This window comes from Pyxicephalus adspersus, chromosome 1, assembly GCF_032062135.1.
Source record: "Pyxicephalus adspersus chromosome 1, UCB_Pads_2.0, whole genome shotgun sequence".
Taxonomy (NCBI): Eukaryota; Metazoa; Chordata; class Amphibia; order Anura; family Pyxicephalidae; genus Pyxicephalus; species Pyxicephalus adspersus.
Genome location: NC_092858.1, coordinates 59,267,341 through 59,282,584, shown reverse-complemented (window position 1 = coordinate 59,282,584; position 15,244 = coordinate 59,267,341). Strand labels below are relative to the sequence as shown.

The following is a 15,244-nucleotide window of genomic DNA, read 5'->3' as shown; positions in this document are numbered from 1 at the left end:
CATTACCTGGTGGCTGCACACGTATTCTTACTAAGCCTGCTTGTATTAATAACCGCAAGTGACTGAATGATTCCAGAACAAAAGGTTGCATCAGTCACAATCATCCTGTGCGGCCACATAATAACACCCTAAATATTATTTTTGGGTGTTTGAATGGAGCAGCTAATAACATTGGTAGGTGTGTCAAAGAAAAGCTGTATGACTTTGCATGTTTGACAAACACCATAATGTTTTCCTGCATAAGCAGCTCTGTGTACCCGGGTGCTTATCAGGGCGTGCTATTCAATGATATTTTAGTGGGTGTTGTCCATTTGCGCCTTGTAGTATCATAATGGCTCTTGTTGCCTTTCAATAGTTTTCCAGTGGCACACACTAGAGTGCTCATTGTATTCACTCTGCTAACCTTTTTACAAACTGATTACTTTAGTCATGTCAACACCTTGCTAGATTGGTGTGTTTGCATGCATTATCTTCCAAGATAACCCAATGAATCTGCTGCATTGGTGTTGTTTTGTCACAATTGTTATGAGCATTAAGCCGATTACAGAATGTGATGAGTGTTTAAACGAAGATACGTTTCCTTTAGCTTAGGTTTGTCGCTGTACAGCAGAGTTTTGTTACTTGTATACGTGGTTGTTTATAATTGCGGAGAAAAAAAGACTCGAGCGCTTTTCTGCAGTATTTCATTTTCTGGGCATTTGTTCAATTATGTTCAAGTAACAATTTCATTATTTTAGCTGCAGCTTATGACCATGAAAAAGCATTTAGGGACAATTACGTGTTTTCCTTCATTGTGCTTGGCTATAGAAAGATCTTGAAAAGGTATATTGTTAAAATAGATATTTCTGATTGAATAATAATAAACGGTTGGAACATGTATGTGAAGTGGGTACGGCACAATCTAATTAGAGGACTAATACTGCCTCTTTAGAATGTCATTGTTTGTTTTTATTTTTATTTTTTTGTTTTTTAATGGAACAGATAATGAATGTACAGTATAAAACAAAAAACAATCTATGCTTTATATTAAGGAGCGAGGTCAAACTAAACAGTAGCCTTTTATTCCATTAGTTTGAAGGGCGAAGTGTGAAAATGAAATAGTGTATTTCCTGTATTGTTCTATCTATCTTGTAGCTAAATATATGTACTGTTGCCTGTTAAATATGTAAAAGATGTGTCATGTCCTGACAGAGCTTGCATACCATAAGTAGAGGCAACGTAACACATTTTTGTTATTGCACAGCAATTGTTTACCAGCTTGCATGGTTAGAATCCATTTTAGCAACTGAATCAAACTAAAATAGTTTGACAATTGAATGGATGTATATTTCACAATGGACACATAGTACAGTTTAATTGCAGCCATGGCCTGTATGTTATACATACCGAATACAGATAAAATGACGCTGTACCCCCAGGAAAACAGCGTCTCATTCCCTTTGCTTGAGGAAGTATGAATATTTTCTTTCCTGTCCTTTTAACAAATCATCATTATGCTCCTCTTTTCATCCTGATCTCATCCTGATCCTATAATTGACTCCTCTATCTGTGACACAGAAAATTGCTTGGGGATACATGGAGGAATTTTTTTTTACAACCTATGATACCCATTGTGTTTTTCTAGGAAACTGTTTTGACATCTTCAAAGATTGTAAGTGTCTTGGTAAATATTATTCAGTGCTGTATACACAGTTTCCTTTAATAGACGATAATAAAAGGAGTTAGTACTTAGTTGTTTAATTGACTCAATTTCCTCCTGAAAATGTACTTATGATTTACTCACCTATGGCAAGTCAGAAAGGTAAACAGTTCATTTTTAGCTCATCAGGTTGAAAGGGTTTCTATATATTTAATAATAGCTTCATAAGATGTGTGTATATTGTAAGTCATAAATATGTATATGGATGTGCTAGCACGTGTATATGTGTGTGTGTACGTGTGTGTATATATATATATATATATATGTATATATATATATATATAAAATGCTAGTTCCCTGGCCCACACTGGGAGATCCTTGTTTGATAATTTAATAATCCTCTGATATTTGAATAAAGTTAGAATTGATTTTATCCTAATAACCCTTCTATTTTCTAGGATATGAAATATATTGACATACCAAGGATTATTTGTACGATTGCCTTTCTCATTGTTTTGTTGTTAGTTAAAGGGATTTTATCCTCCTGCTCTTTATTGTGCAGAAGTTTACCAATTAGATAATGTGACATTTTACTGTTTGTAAACAGACAATTTGCTTTTCCAACAAAATACATTGTGTGTATGGTGATTTTAAATAATATATTACTTATTCCTTGCACCAAGCACAGCCAGGAACTATTCATCAGCTACTTAGCAGTCAGAAATTTAGGCAGGTGCCATATCTTCCATCTTTTTAGTTGCTGTTTACTAAGCAGCATAACAAGCAAGAAAAGCAGAACATTTTTTCACTTTGTTGAACATTGATCCTATTTTGTGATGGAAACCTTTTTTGTGTAATATGTAGGATTTTTTTTAGGAATGTAGGTCCTGAGAACACTTGAAAAGTTCATTTTTAATAGGATGGAAGTTTTTAATGTATTTAAACTGTGATTACGAATTGTTTTTTTTTATATTTGTATCTACCTGCACGCATACAGTTATGCAGTCAGGTTGCTGAGGTTGGTGACTGGGAGGGCCCTTGATGCCCCTGCTGGGACCGTTGGACAATTCTCATGGCTTTTACTTTACAGCCAGTTTTTGTCTTTTAAAGTTAGAAAATGCCTGGCCATGTTTGCATTTAGAAGTTGGGTCCTTTTAGGGAAATCATTTCCCTTCTATTGGGTTCCTGTCATGAGGGCTTAGATAAAGAGCTTAGTCTAAAATCTCTTAAAGTTCAGGCATCTGCCACTAGGGGCAATAAATTATTTCCTCATAGGCAATCACCTTCTGTATTGTGCTTCTTCCAAGCTGTTAATCTAATTTAAACCTCCCCAATGATTCATCGCGCCTCAATGGGATTTATACTTAGTATTAAATTCTCTCATGTCACAAGCTTTCAAACATTCCAGCTGCCATCACTGAATATATATTTTTTTTACAACGATTGCCATTTTTTTCTCTGCTAGAAGGGAGGGGGTTTTTATAGTGTACATGCAGAAGTCTTAAATTTTACAGGTTGCGATTATCTATTAGTTATTTGTTCTGATGAATAAAGTTTACATCAGTGAGGTTTTTACATTTCAATGTAGTAACCGCACACAAACAATTTTCCATTAAACTATATTAATTATGAAATTCCTTTGATGCGAGTTGTTTTTGTCCATTTTTAAAGAGGCCTTAAGGTGGCACAGCTAGGTAGATGCTTTAATAAAAAAAAACATCTGATTGCCTATTTTCCCTACAGAAATAGGCAGCCCCTCCATTTAGCTCTTACTCCCAGGGGGTTTGCTGTCATTATAGTTTACATATCTGTTTGCATAGTGAGGCCCGTGATCAGATGTCTTCCACAAAGATTATTTTGTATCAACCTAAATGAAATGGTCTAAGCCTGGCCCTCCACAGAAAATGTCAGATTATAATTCCCTATATCACTCCCCTCTTCCCCCTACCTTTAGAATTAGATTGTGTAAATTCTAGTTTATTCCACCAACCACTCAAAAACATTTGCATGGCCATGTTAAGGCAGTTAATGTTTTTGCTGTCACTGAAAACCTTGCAGGCCATAAGATCTGTGCACATATCTTTTCCTTGTACCCGACAACCTGTTTTGTGTATTATTCATAACCCATGTAGATACTGTGCAATGGTGGGATCAATAGAATTTATAGTATTGCCATTTTGTATTTAATAATTCCAGATCTACAATTAAATTATTACACATATTACCATGATTATCTGGTTCTGTGACTATAAAATAGTTATTCGGATTTCCTGTGCATAATTCATCTTATTTTTATTTCACAATTCTTGTTTAAAATTACAGATTTCTTTCCATTTTACATATTTTTTTTTACAATTTTACTTTGTGACCAGAAACAGTATTGTGATATATTAAGTTTTGTACTCCCTTCTGATACAACAGGTTATCTCACATGCAGATACAAGCACAGACACTAGGGGGAGTACCCTGTCAGGACTATGCGCTATAATTGTTCTTCTTGTGGACTGAATGATAATGGTGTAAAACCGAATAAAAATCTTCCTCCACAGATAAGCACTCCAAACTACACAGGGTCAGAAAAACATAAACAGAGAAATTAGGTTGAAAGGGAGAGAAAAAAAAACGCATAAAGTATATAGTAGTATCTGGTATTAAAGTTGCATTGCCAGCTAAATTTTCAGGCTTAACTTGTGTAACAAATATAAAACAGTTGCAGTAACGTTAATGCAAAGCATATGTTAACGTAACCATAAAAATTAGGGACATGTTTGCTGCTTTTATTTAGATTTAGAAGAAAAATAAATCTCAGTAAATACAAGATGATCCTGTCAGTCCTTCTGTATAGGAAGCAGTGTGGTTAGGTATTATCAATATTATCTAGTTCTTGTCTGTGCATTCTTCCTGGGATGTATAAGACACAGTGCTGACACATGTAGTGCCTGAAGTCAGTTTGTGATGTGACGGGCCAACACACCTCCGTCCTGCCCTGTTTGATGCATAGCAATTGATGATAGGAGTCACTGTTATAATCAGTAGAGCCGTCTCCATTCCCACTGCTTGAAGTTTTATAGCTTTAGCTTTTCTGATAGATATTAAACTTTTAAAACGAAAAAGGATTTAATCCAATACATCCAGTGCCTAACTTGCTTGTCATAGCTGTAAATTATTTTTTCAGTGAACAATGCAGTGTATAGGAGGTGCTTTCTCATTTGAATGAGATCTAAAATTATTGTAATTATTATAAAGAGCAACAAGTGCAAAATATGCTATATATATATATATATATATATATATATATATATATATATATTTTAAGTGTTGGTTTATGCAGTCAATCTTTGTTCAAGCTGCTGGTAGGTTTGCCATTTCTGGTTGAGGGCAGCTGAGATGTTGCAAAGTCAGCTTCCTGTTTACAAGAAAACTACATGTCCCATGATTCCATTTTGTATCAAGGGTTTGGGTGTTCACACTTAATAGTCTAATCTCTCTACATCACAGTGAGGTGGCTACAACTGAAGACATTCTCAATGGAACATAATTTGTAGCCACAGGCATTACGTATATGCACTTCTCTGCAAATGATATAAGGTACTTTTGGGAACTAATAAACACTTATTTATAGCACAGCAAGAGGAAGGACTAGGAAGAATAAAACCAATATTATTATTGGCTTTGTGAAATGGTCTCTGGATTCTGTCCTTTAACTCGCCGTGGCAGATAAGGGGGTTACCAGTCAGGAACCATCTCCATGCTTTTCTATGGAGGAAACACAGCAATATGCTGCTCACTAGTCCTACCCTTTCACCTCTCAAAAGAACAGAATAGTGCTTTGTGTACAGCACTTGTTCATTTATTTATCACTGGAAATAAACACAAGTAATGATTCCCAGTGACAATCATTTAATGTATATCAATGGTTTGTAAGGCGCTTTACAGATACCTTTTCTGTCATGTTTTTTTTTTTTAAGCTCATATATCCATAACAACTTCATCTTTATTGTATTGGTGTCCAAGCAATGTGGTCACTAGGAGATAGGTCAATTCCTATTTAATTACTTGGTTACCTGTAGACAGCAGAAGATGCATTTATGTTGGTGGTAAAAGTGCTGACATCAATGTGAAGTTTTTTTTTTCTTCTAATAAATTATAACATTTTTTTCACCTCCATTTCTTCTTTGATAGGTATTTGCATGGATCAGATTTAAAGTAAACCTACAATGTGGGAAATGTCAGATGGGAGATGCTAGCTCCAGCTGTAGATCCATCTCATAGTGTAAACCCTACTGAAAAGAGCAAGGGCTCTCATTGTTAGCTCATTTACACAAAAACACCTCTATGGGGCAATTTAGATAATATACAAAAGAGGCAGTAAAAACAGGAGCACAGACTAAATGTTGAGACCCAATGAAGAGTTTATTTTATAGTATCTGGATGGTCGAAGGCTTGAATGGGTTGTAAATTCCAAAAAATAAATTCTAAGTGGGGTCCTATCAGCTGATGTGAAACCTGGCTTGCGTTTTTAATGTTTTATAATGAAATAATCTTTTTTTGCACTCTCAACATTGGTTTCAGTGCTTTTTTTTGTTTTCTACGTACATGAGGCATTGTCATTGCTAGTCTATTTCTGTAATTTGTTTTATGGCTTTTATGTTGATGTTATGGGTTTAGCTCTCTTGATGTTTCAAAGTTTCATTGCAAAACGTATAGAATAAGGAGATCAGAGACAAGTTGATATCAGCGTACTTGTGTCAAGTTACTGAAGTGAGAGGGTCAGTATGACAACCAAGAATAAAACTTTTTTAAAAGGAGAGCTTGGCACTAGTAATCTTTATGGTGTCTTCATGAAGATTTTCTTCAATTTCTAAATTACTGGAACCACTTCATTTCTAAAAATACTCAGTCCCCACAAAAAAAGTTTGTTTAATCTTCCTAATAACCTACATAGTACAACAATGTAATCATATACTTTATCACACAGTATTTATTTTTCTACGTGTATATAGCTTTAGCAAATATCTTTGTAACAAGCCTTGGGAACTTTAATAAAAGCTGTGTTAAAGTTTCTGATAGCTAAACGAAGTGTGTTTTCTGGTGTCTCTTTTTAGGTAATTAATTTGAAAAAGGCAGACAAAAGAGAGATTCTAGAGTTCAATCAGTTTGTTAGCGGCGTATTGTTCGAATAAAAATGACATGGCACTTGTCCAGGCCTGGATAAAGGATTACTGTAACTGCATCCTCCTGAGCTCAAAAGAGTATCTTCCAAGAAATGTGAGTTGTAAGATGCTCGGGACAATTTACCTAATGTGAATGTAAATCCCAGAGGCTGTGGCACATGATTTTGGGTCAGATGAACTACAATATGCCATTGTTTGGCTAAATTTTCACTGCTTGACAATTTGCGTTCAGCTTTACTTGCTTCATTGCTTCTCACTGTGTTACAAAATCCTCCGGAAGGAGAGAAGAGAGTTAGGGATAATAACCCATCCACGTACTAAAGATTCCCAGGAAAGGTGGAAGGCGGATAGGTAAGCAAACTGTCTCCATTTCACCCAAGAAATAGAAATATGACTTTTATGGTGCAAAATACACCTAAATCATATATCTAAATCATAAAACATCTTCTTTTGGCTGACTATGCTAAATGTGATATCTGTGTTAGTGCTACATATTGTCAAAGTGCTTGGTGAAACAAGTTGCTCTGTTTGTACTGTATCAATTATTATTTACCTCTCTCGTTCTACCAGATAACCTTCAGTTAATAAACCAAAAAATTATTGTGAGCATAAACATAGAACCCAGCCTATTTACTTATAATGTTTGATTTTCATCTTCGTATTGCTTTAGAACTTCAGGCCTCATACTTGTAGAAAGTTCTCAGGTCACCTGTAATTTCATACTGTGGAAATGCTTCATTTATGAGCTTTTGCTACCTCAGGCCAAACATGTCAAACTCTACCCATCTCATTTGTCCCGGAGTTTTAATATGCACACCTCAAGATAAATAGTATGCCCCTGCTCCTATCATCTCCAGCTGTATAAAGAAAACAAATTACAAGCAAATATAATAAAGGTGCAGCACAGCATAGAAAACCTGGCACAATTCTGTAGTTCCACATGGGAACACTGAGAAACTCATTGTTGCTTTAGGGGATCATGGGGAATTCTCTAAAACTCTGATTGAGCTAAATTAAGGTGGCTCCCTGACCTTATTACAGTTGCTACAAATTCTTAAATGTTACATCAAAGTTGCCCCACTCCACTCTACATACCCAGTTGGTAACCTTCACTTACAGTGCTGGTGTCCTAGCAGGCACACACATTACAATGGAGGTTGTGTATTATCCCCCTTTCCTAGTGTTTCCTTTTTACTTTGTCCATACTAATTATTCTTGGAACTTGTAAATAACTATTTTTGATTTTTGTTTTCCTGCTTTCTGTAACATCTGACTATTCTCAGTGTACTTGACAGATTTGGAAAGCAGTCATACATGACTTCTTATATATTATATTAACTTGAGCTATTCCTTTACTATTCACATATTTATAATTATCATTTGATGTTTATTTAACCAAAGACTAGAATTTACACACCTGTGTTTGTTCTTTGACTTCCAGACATAATTCACCTATTGAACAACCCTTCTAAGATGAGGTGATGGTAATAATGACCTTCCTACAGTATTAGTTCTTTCTTTTTTCCTGAAGTCACCCAATGAAACTGGAAAAAATGTCATCTGCTAGGACAAAAGACCTGGAGGGATAGCTTTGCCCATCTAACAGAGAACACAAGCTGTGAAGAGATTCAAAAGTTCTCACTAGATTTTATCAATGGATTTGTGTTTTCTGTTCCACTACGAGCTATAGCTACTATACTGTATTTGGCGTTTTTTTTATATATTTCCTCTTGAGGTCTGCTCTTGTGCCTCTGAAAATCTTCCATTGGAAGTGTTAGGCCACATACACACATTCGAATTTTGTTGTGGGAAAAGATCCTTTAAGATCCTTTCCAATGACAAAGACTGGAAGATACATGAACAAGTGCTGTACATACAGCGCCATTCTGCTCTATGAATAGGGGAGGGGGTAGAACCAGTGAGTGGCATCCCACTGCGCTCTCTCCCCTTTACTGGTATTGCAGTTGGTTGTAGATCCGCCAGGACGGATCCATGAACGATATCAGACAAGCGCTAAACACACAACACACACAACTTCCTTCCGTCAGATACTAGCTCTGAAGCGATATTTGGATGAGAATCATCTGACTTCTGTACATAGCCTTAGTCCTTCCTCTTGTCATTGTAATTTTTGGGACTCTGTCTTTTATTGTCTTGTTGAGATTTAAGCTTTACCTATCCCCTACCTTTTGACTCCATTATTTTACAGCAAGATAACATCACCTTCTTTTACATATATCACTTTGATAGAGGTAATAAGTGTGTTTGGTTGGATGTCTTCTCTTTTCCTTTCTGTTTGCCCCTGTTCTTCTTTTAACGGGTGAGGTTTCTCACATTTCATTTTATAATTTAGTAATGGGACAGGCATGCAGCCTACGGTTATTTAAAGTATTTGCTAACCATAACTTATTTTCTCTAGTTTTTCGATAGAATTGGAAAGAGTTGGAAGCTATGGTAACTTTGTGCTGTTTGCACACTGTTGGTCCCAATTGATGCAAAAGTTGCATTTGGAAGTTGGTGGAAATCTCCAATGGTCACCCATAAAAAGATGAATCTTCCTTACAGGAATACAGTTGGACAGATGGACATAGGGTCTAACCCTTTCCTAAACTATCAAAAAAAATGCCTTCATATACACTTTAAAATCTCTTTTATTCACATACTAAAGCGCTACTCCAATTAGGATGTTTTTTAGTTTTTGATAAAGTAGAAAAGGATTTGGGCCTCTGTGAAAAAATATTTTCTAAGGGAACACAGGCATCTTAAAAACATTGTAGGATTGGGAATGGTTGGAAACTCAATATATATGTTTATAGTTAATGTTGAAATGAAGACTTATTTCAATTGCTGGTGACTTTTTGGATATTTTCACAGCACCATTTGTGTAATAACTACAAGCACCAATCCTTTACATAGGATCATAGTACTATAGGGTTGTGCAGAACTACATAATAATAGGAGCTGATGATCTTCACACAAAATAATATGTAAATATTTACTTTAATTATCCATGTAAAAGGAAATTCTGATTTATATATTTATTATGGGTATTAAAAGTAAAACTCCATTATGCTTCTTTTATGATTGAATATCTGAAATGAATATTCACACAGTTTTTTGTGTGAAGATCTTCCACTCTCTGGTAAATCCATGTCGCTGAGGTAGAAGGCTCAGTCCTGCACAGCTTGCAGGAAGAGGGTAAACAAGAATGATTATGTTGTCAAGGCCAGGAAATAATAGGAAAAAGACTTTTGCTTTCAATGTTATCTAAAGATTTCCATTTGATGAACCAGATTAAACACTTCAGGACAAATATACCAGACCAGTGGTGGGCAAACTTTTTCACTCAGGGGCCACAATATAAAATTTGAAAGGGTCTGGGCCGATGGGAGAGTGGGACGGGGTTATGCCATCATGGCGCCACTGAACATGACGTCATGATGGCAAAACCCCGGCAACTCTCCCATCGCAGATCTGAGCCTTTAATGGGAGAGTGGGCGGGTTGTGTGCAGGGACACACAAGGACACAGCCAGCCTACCTCCACGAGCCTGGATACCAACAGGAAACGTGTTCAGCGGCTCTGGCCGGTGCACCCCCCAGCGAGGTATTTCTCCTGACCCTGTTTGGGGTGTCACTGGCCAGAGTCAGAAAAACAACCGTATTGGGCCATATACGGCCCGCAGGTCGTAGTTTGCCCATGCCTGTACCAGACTGTAGCTTTGACAAAAACTTTCCGAATAATTAAAGATTTTTAATACGTTTGTACTATCTAATGAAGGTAAAAAAAAGCCTCCTAGGCTATGTACATACGTCCAATAATTGTCATTGGAAAGGTTTTCTTTCACGATCCTTTCCAACGACTGCACGATGCATGAACGAGTACTGTACATACAGCACTATTCTGCTATATAAACCAATTGGGTTTCACATCAGTGGAACAGATATATATATATATATATATATATATATATATATATAAATAAATATTTTTTTTTTTTTTTTTGATGTGGAACACATAACAGACAGTGAACATAAAGTGATGTAGAAAAAGCACCATATACATGCATAAAAAGAATAATAAAGGTATTGTAAAAAGTAAGTATTGTAAAAAAAAATACATGAAATAAAATAAGGAATAAAATATGTTGTTTTTCACCAATACAGTACTTAAAACAGCTGAATGATTACTATTTTGATATTTAACAGTAGGAACCATAAAAAGCAGCTTTTCACACTAAGAATGCTCTGGACTGCAGTACAAAGTAAATCCTGGGCTTTACTAAACACAAAAACACACAGGTGTGGTACAATGTCAAGTATTTTCATACTTGGATCAAAAGATTTTAATAAATTGACTGAAAATGACTGAAAACACCTGTGAAGGTAAAAATGGATAGCGAGCACCTGAACACATTTCAGTTCACGCTATTAAAGTCTTTTCTCAGCATTAGCATGGAAAGAATAATACACTCTGCGGTTTGATGTCTTTTATTACTGAACAAAAGATTTGCAAGTTATTCACTTCAGATTGAGCCTCGCCATTATGTAGAAAGGGAGGTTTAATGAATCATTGTTTGACTTAGATAGTCAAAGTATTTGAGTATTAAATAGACTTAGATGTGTACATAGCACCTCTTTCACAGCTCTTGTATTTAACCGTGATTAATTGGCATTCAATGATTATTTAATTACCTGAGGAGAAATCTAAGAACAGTGTGTATTCTGATTAAGTTTTTTAATGTTATAGGATACACATTGCATTCGTAAATGTGTTCTTGACAAGAGGATATTACACATAACACTAAAGGTGCTTGTCACACCTGGCTTCATTGAGATTAATGGAACATAAAGCAGGAAACCGGGAAGTATAAATAACGATTAAGACAAATCTAAAAATTACAGCTATTTACACTGAAGTCAAAATAAAATATATTACCTTGTAAATGAACTGTCCCCTTTGTTAATATGTGCTGTTTGTTGGAAACTATAATGCATTATGAATAAAATAAATTATTAACTAACTTTGCTTACTGCCCATACTATATCAGAATTTGAATAGTGTGGATTTATATTCAAATCATACAGAACAATGTGGTCATAAATCATTTTCTGTAATAAAGGCAGATTTTACATTTTACAGGTTCACAGGCTTTTCATTCAGGTACAAAAGACACCTTTCAACATTGATGTTTTATTAGCAGTACAGAACTACTGAACCTAGGCAGGTAGTAGCAAGTAAAACAATTATTTCAATTTTGTATTCATTAATGCATTCATAAATATAAATATTTTACATGTAAGGCATGTGAATTAAATGTCAGCTGGCATCTGCCTGTTTCAAACTTTCACATGACTGAGAAAAGGTGAAATAGTAGAAGAAACAAGTCAGCAATCAGAGGCCTTATTATAACCTAATCCTACTTGCTGTATACATAACATGTATATGCCACAGTCCTTGTACCCCTTTTGATGCTGTGTTCCTTACTATCAGTTATTCTTCTATACCTTCTCCTTTGCAGCACACCTTTTAGCCTTTTTGTTCCCCACTTTCCCAGCCAGACTGCCCTGCTTTTTGGCTTTCTTCCAGTTGCTGGACTCCCTTTTTTTTGTCTCCTGTATGCTGGAAAATTGTCAAAATTGGCAAATTGGCCTACACATGGCAAAGTTTGTTGGTAATGATACTCTTGACTTGAGATTTGGGGAATTTTGCAGTGCTAAAGTGCTAACAAGGATTGTGTTAGTAAAAGGTGAGAGCAGAATGAAAGACAAGTAATGAAAGAGTTAATATAATTCTAGTTAGAGGATAGAAGGAACAAGACATGTAAATATTATAACTGTAGCAGAGAAAAGACAGGTGTGCCCCTTGCCAGACAGGACTGTACTGTGGAAGAATCAATCCCAGGACTGCATGGGCAAAAATATAATTTTTTTGGCAAATGAAACTGCTTCTGTATGTGTTTCATTTGTATATTTGTCAGTTTCCTGGAGTTCAGCATGCAACCTTCAAAATTTTGATTATGCATACTTATGTAATTTATTACATTGGTGTTATACGTTATGCTTCGCGTTCTTGCACAAAAAATAGAATAATTTGCCTGTAAATCCAGATAAGGCTACAAAAAATGATGATGATTTTGCCAGTTGCAATATCTTTGTTATGCTCCCAGTGATAATTGGGCCACTTCTATTGTTATTCCCAGGTATAATAAATGCATGGCAGGAGATAGAGCCTTGACTATATGCTCCACTCGTGTGTGTTGTAAGGTCTGAAATACCTCTTCTTGTGGTTGCCATCTTTCACTGTAGGATGTCACAAAACTGTAGTTTATTAACCATAATAAACAGATTCCTTGGAGAACCACAAGCTAGTAACCCATCAATAGTATACAATTACAACTGGCTGAGTTAGGTTCTACATTAACCAATCTTTTTCATGTATGGGTTAAACATTTAGTGTGTGAAGCATTACTGCTCCTACAATAAAATGTGAGTGCATTACATGTTTTTCTTGGTTGGGACCTGGTATTTCACTTTCTTTTTGCACACTACAGATACTGCATCCACGTCATTAAAATATTATGATGTTATGTGAATGCCACTCCGCATTTGGATCATTTAGGCAGTATACATGTTGTAAAAGATTATCATTGGGATTCTCCTACTTGGTTGCATTTAGTGCAGTGAAGTAATCTTCCCTAATGCAATGTAATCCGGGTCCTTATTCTTTATGATGTTTGCAAAGGCCTTGCTGTGGGTAATGTCACATATAGAACAGTGGTGATTGCCTGCAGCACAAAAAAACAGTATTTAAAGACCAACAGTAAATTTCTAGTATTTACCTAACATTCATTATTCCATGTCAGTTGTTTCCTTTGCATTACAGATAATCAAATTGGTGACAATCCTTTTGATGTTTTACATATTTGAAATGCAATTTTATTTGGAGACTAATAAGCATTTAAATATTGTTTAAAAGCTCTAAAGGCCTAATCACATCTCAGCGCTGTTCTTTTAAGACAAATCTTCTCTCCCTGCGGTTATCCTTTTTAATCCCAGAATATTTCTGATAGATACAACTGTAAATTACATTTTGAAGATTTAAGCTCCATCCTCAAGTTTGTGGCATTCAATTAGCAATTCTCTTGCCCTGAAGAAATCTCACCCTCACACACTTGATTTTTTTTAACTTTATCTCATTCTGATGAGGTCTTTTTACCTGAGCTTGAACTTGAAATGGAACTCAACTCAGAAATTCTAATGCACTTTTGAGTCCTACTTTTAGTGTAGTGGGGCTTGTATGTGTCTATGAATGCCTTTTACATTTATTTGCAGCTAAATGTGTTTTTTTCACCCACTGTAGATGGTAAGAGCAGGCAGAGACAGACGGTTGTCTCATGGAGAATGATAGCTGGTTAGACTGTTGTCTGTTCTCTTTTTTTTTTTATAGAAACAGTCAAAACAATCATTTATCATTTTTAAAATTTTCTTTTAACATATTAGACTAGTGTTAAACTAGTCAGAAAGTTTCCCATTTTTTTGGTCAGAAATTTACATCAAAGTGGCCCAGTTCTGCAGTCTTGCCACAAATATTCTTGCCAGTAAAGTCCACCTAATGCAACTTTCTCTATTGGTGTGCCAAGGATGCTGCCCTTCTCCTGCTTTTTTGAGCAGATTTGCGACTCTAATGCAGGCTGTGAATTTGAATGATAGTGGAATGATAAAAAGTTGCAGGGGTCATGGCTAATGGCATCATCATTCTGATTCACAACCCTGTAGCTTGTCAATTAGTATCCACCAACAGATAGACCTGCTCGCTGTTTTCTGCATTGGCATCACTGCCTTTGCTGATGAAGGCCTCCCAATATGAGCTACATTATCTGGGAGGGGGAGTGAGTGAGATACAAATAGAAGAGGATTTGGCTTGGAGAAGGTAAAGGAATTTGTTTGTTTACTTTGTGAGACTTGTGTATATCAAATAGTCATTTTATTTGGTACTTGTTTGGACTGTCATGCAGAAGCCTTTAGTTGTACTTAAAAATAGCTCTTGCTTTTTTATTCTATTGAGCTTTCAAATTTTGTCTGTGCACTTACCCTCTGACACTTTTTCTCAGATGATAAATAGGCTACCAAAGAACACAGTGGTATTCTGCATCTTACATGCTTTCAGCACCCAGTCATGCTTTAAACTGAAGAACTATTGATTGAAAGGTTGTAGTAAGATGAAAAAAGAGGAAGGTGTAATTTGAGTTTATTTTCACTTTTGTACCTTGGATGATTCCTTTAGTTGCTTGCTCTCTAGGAGTATACACAAAGAGCCCCTAATGCTTTCTGTTCGGTTAACTCCAGAATTGGAACATAATACCCTGCTTGTCGGAGAAAAAAACATTGCTGAATAGGAAGCATTGAGTTTCAACTTTGGCATTTAAGCTT

At 35.7% G+C, this 15,244-nt stretch overlaps 1 protein-coding gene across 1 annotated transcript in view; it reads left to right on the top strand.

Moving 5' to 3' along the window:
• ABCC4 (ATP binding cassette subfamily C member 4 (PEL blood group)) overlaps window positions 1-15,244 on the top strand; it is a gene marked incomplete in the record, with an annotated part of 121,259 nt that overhangs the window by 70,361 nt on the left and 35,654 nt on the right.